General features: G+C 36.1%; 1 pseudogene; it reads left to right on the forward strand.

The window, feature by feature from the left end:
* The first annotated feature begins 2,809 nt into the window (after positions 1–2,809).
* On the forward strand, positions 2,810–3,729 carry LOC100614789 (olfactory receptor 4A8-like; annotated as a pseudogene).
* Positions 3,730–4,334: the final 605 nt, after the last annotated feature.

Genomic DNA, 4,334 nt, shown 5'->3' on the forward strand with positions numbered 1-4,334 from the left:
TTTTCTAGAAAAATGTTAACTTAGCAGTTTACATTGAAAGCCTAGTAATGCTATCTTTCAGTTTCTAAAGTATTATATTTTTAATTAATTAAATTATAGAAGATAATTTACATACCCTATTTTATACAAGTAAACATTTAAACTGACAAAAGAATTATCCTGTTGAAATCTAGTTTTGATGATGAAAGAGGGAAAAGGCACTAAACCTTGCAGCAAGTAAGGTGTGAATAAATAACAGAATTGGCTATAGACTACATTATTCCCTTGTGTTCTTCAGCAGGTGCATCTCTATCAGTCTATAGCTTCAACAGTGATAGAACTCTGAAATCAGCTGGAAGTGTTAATGTGAATGAGACATGTGGAATGTTCATCATAGCTGGCTTCTAGAGACAGCTCAAACTCTCTCTGCACACATGTCCTCTTCCACTGCCAGATTTAAGTAATGAAATCACCCTGTCTACATTTGAGGTTTAGTAATTTTGCCATTTTCCTCAGCAGTGAGTAATCAGAAGGTTTGGATTTGTATCTGTACTTGTCTCATTGTTCTCTGTAATTTAAGTTTGTCCGTAACTGTCAGATCTAGGGACTTTGAGGAGCAATGTGTTCCTTTTTCCTTTGAATTTTGTTTTTTGTTTGTTTGTTTGTTTGTTTTTAACAATGATCCTGTCTGTGTTTATTATGCCTACCCCAAAAAGCTTCCTGAGTCACCCTGGTAACCCACAGGAGGTTGTACTTCCAGTATTTCCTCACTAAATGGGATCTTTCTGGAGAAAATTTTAAAAGAATCCTAGCCTCACTTAATTATCTCATTAATCTTCTTATAGTTTGTGAATACTCATTTATTAACTACAATTTCTCTGTTTTCTGATTTTAGCCTTCTTTTCCTTTCCTGAGCTTTCCCCGATGGTGGGTCCAACTTTTTCACTATAATTCTGCTTGCTTCTCATCAGGATACATTCCATTACAGGTAAAATTACTACTTGTGTAATTAAATCATTATTTTCTAAGGCATACAATTTTATTGTGTGCCCCCAAAAGGCTTTCCTGAATTATAGGTCTCTTATTTTTTTTTCCTGGACTATTTCTATAAATCTTTGAAAGTTGACAAAGATCTGCATGATTTGTTTTGATTCTATGTTCACAGTGAAGCATTCAAGAACACTAATAGTAGCTATCATTTTTTGAGCCCTTCCCAGGTGCCAGCCAGTGTTCTAGGCTGGCTAGTGTTCTAGTTTTATTAAAACTAAGTAAAGGACTATTGTCTAAGAGGTAAGGACTATTGGGATCTCCATTCTAAGAATGATGAAAGTAAGGGACAGAGGGCTTCACTAAATGGCCCAAAATCTCATAAAAAATAGTGAAGCTGAAGTTGTAGCTGAAGAAGTGTGGCTCCAGTATCCACATTATTCACCATGTTCTACACTTTCTCTCTAAATGTGTCCTGGATCTTAAGTAGGTGCATACTCAGTGAGAAACTTATACTCATTATTTATTCACTGTAATCATGAAATCTCACTGACTACCATTTTTCATTTAAGAATCATGAGCTTGGAAATTCTTATTTAATTATAAATTTATAAAAAATTAAAAAAAAAAGTCAACAGAATACCATAAAAGAGAGGTACACTAATAGTTTAGTAGATAGTTGACTAGAAAGGATTCTGAATTTCTCAAATTTAATCCCTGTGTTTTCCAGGGAGCAAACTGAGACAGACTTGTAAATGCATTCAGAAAATGACTCAAATCCAAGCCTTCTTACACTGAACGTGGAATTTCTCTTAGAGTATGCTTGCTTTTGGAATCTGGTAACTAAGATTCTATTTTTGAGTACTCTTGAATTCTAAATAGTGTTATAAATAAAACCATGTCCCACTGCTCTGTACCCCTTTCTACAGTGTCTATTTTCTCCTCTCTCACTACCTAGCTTCTCCCAAGAATTCAGAAAAAAATACTCATGGCATATTTGGTAGTTGGTGATAGTCATGAGTTAGTTCACTTGAGTTCAAATTAATTTTTGAAAACCAGAATATTGTGTGTAAGTGTTATAAAAATTGGAATATAGGCAAGGATAGAACAGAGAGAATCACAGCTCCTTATTAAGTTGAACAAGGAGTCAGATTAAGTAATTGCTACAGGGAACAATGTAATAAATAATATCATAGCATTTATACATTCAGAGTCCTGTCTTTTGGCATTTAATGAAAGACTAATGAAGACTGAACATACTTTGAGTCAAGAATGCATGAAGTCTAACAGTAGAGGGCCGGAGTACTGAGTGAGGTAGTTCAGAAGATGTTATTCTTGGTGTTATACAGATCATATTATAAAGATACCAGAAATACAAACATAAAGGACTAAATCTACATCGATTTATTTATTTAGAGTTTGTTACCACCAGCAGAGACTAATTTTCTTGAGACCAAGGACCCATTGACTATTCATCACAGCTGATTCTGTGCCCAGAAAAATGTTTTAAATAAGAAGTTACAAAATTATGAGTGGCTGTTGGGACTTTAAGTCTTCCTCTGTATAGAATATTCACTAAAACATAGAGGCAGAAGCCTTTACCTGTAGCTGAAACTAAAATCTTTGAGGAGAAATATAATTGTTAAGGGAAGATGTGCTCTTTGGATGAGAAACTCAATAGAGACTTACTAAGTATTTATTGTGTGTAAATCACTATGCAGGATACAACAATGAGATGTGCTCTGTGACACAATGGATGTAACCTTATTCCTGTTCACTACTTCATTAAAGGTCATGCTTTCCTGAGCTCTCACCTCTGATGCAAGCCTGAAAGAAGAAAAAAATGAGACAGAATAAAAATATTACAGAATTTGTCCTCCTGGGCTTTTCTCAGGATCCTGATGTGCAAAATGCATTATTTGTCATGTTTTTACTCACATATATTGTGTCAATGGTGGGGAACCTGCTTATTGTGGTGACTATTATTGCCAGCCCTTCCTTGGGCTCCCCAATGTACTTCTTCCTTGCCTGCCTGTCATTTGTAGATGCTGTGTATTCCACCAGCATTTCTCCTGTATTGATTATAGACTTACTCTGTGATAAAAAGACTATTTCCTTCCGAGCTTGCATGGGCCAGCTATTTATAGACCACTTGTTTGGTGGTACTGACATCTTCCTTCTGCAGGCATGGCCTATGATCGCTATGTGGCCATCTGTAAGCCACTGCACTATTTGACCATCATGAATCATGAAGTTTGTATTCTTTTCTTGGTGTTGGCGGTGACTGGAGGTTTTTTACATTCTTTATTTCAAATTGTTTTTGTGTACAGTCTCCCTTTCTGTGGCCCCAATGTCATTGGCCACTTTTTCTGTGACATGTACCCATTATTGGAACTGGCGTGCACTGACACCTACTTTATAGGCCTCACTGTGGTTTTCAATGGTGGAGCACTCTGCATGGTCATCTTCACCCTTCTACTAATCTCCTATGGGGTCATCCTAAACTCCCTTAAAACTTACAGTCAGGAAGGCAGGCGTAAAGCCCTGTCTACCTGCAGCTCCCATATTACTATGGTTGTCCTGTTTTATATTCCCTGTATTTTCCTATATGTTAGACCTGTTTCAAACTTTCCTATTGATAAATTCATGATTGTGTTTTATACAGTTATCACACCCATGTTGAACCCTTTTATATACACGTTGAGAAATTCAGAGATGAGAAATGCTATAGAAAAACTCTTGTGTAAAATTAACTATAGTTAGACAAAGAATGTCCGTCCTCCTGTAGATAAGGAGGTACATAGACAAGGTCTTCCTAGTGAAATTTTCAGACTTCTAAGCGTAATTCAAGGATCCAAAGTGGAACGACAGGATTTAGATGCTCCCAGCTCAACTAAGAAGTCATCCATCATGGCATCTGTTGAAGTTCAAGTTCTCAACCTCTATATCCAGACTGAGAGTAGGTGGGTCTGCTGGGGTTCAGATCCTATTGTGCACTTTTTAAATTATGTTTTTTCTCTATTACACATCTATTGAGTCAGAGTATTTCTTCCACATGCCCAGCACAGAGTGGAGAAAGGGAGGAATAGGTAGTTAAAATAGATGCTCCTGTTCCAAAAGGAAGGCTATGGTGCTTCCTTCTATGTAGTTTATTTAAAGACTTTGTGGAATATACAAGTACCATATTCACAAATACCTTTGAAACTGGCCCTTCTCAGACTTGGGCTGAAACTCTATGTGCAGTCAGATAATACTTTTAAGAATCTTAGAAATATCTCTGTCTAGTTTAAAATACTTTTGAGACACACCATTAAATTTTTCTGAAGTCTTTTCAATGTGTCTTAACATCTACAACTTTGAAATAACTT

The sequence above is a fragment of the Pan troglodytes genome, chromosome 9 (genome assembly GCF_028858775.2).
Source record: "Pan troglodytes isolate AG18354 chromosome 9, NHGRI_mPanTro3-v2.0_pri, whole genome shotgun sequence".
NCBI classification, from domain to species: Eukaryota; Metazoa; Chordata; class Mammalia; order Primates; family Hominidae; genus Pan; species Pan troglodytes.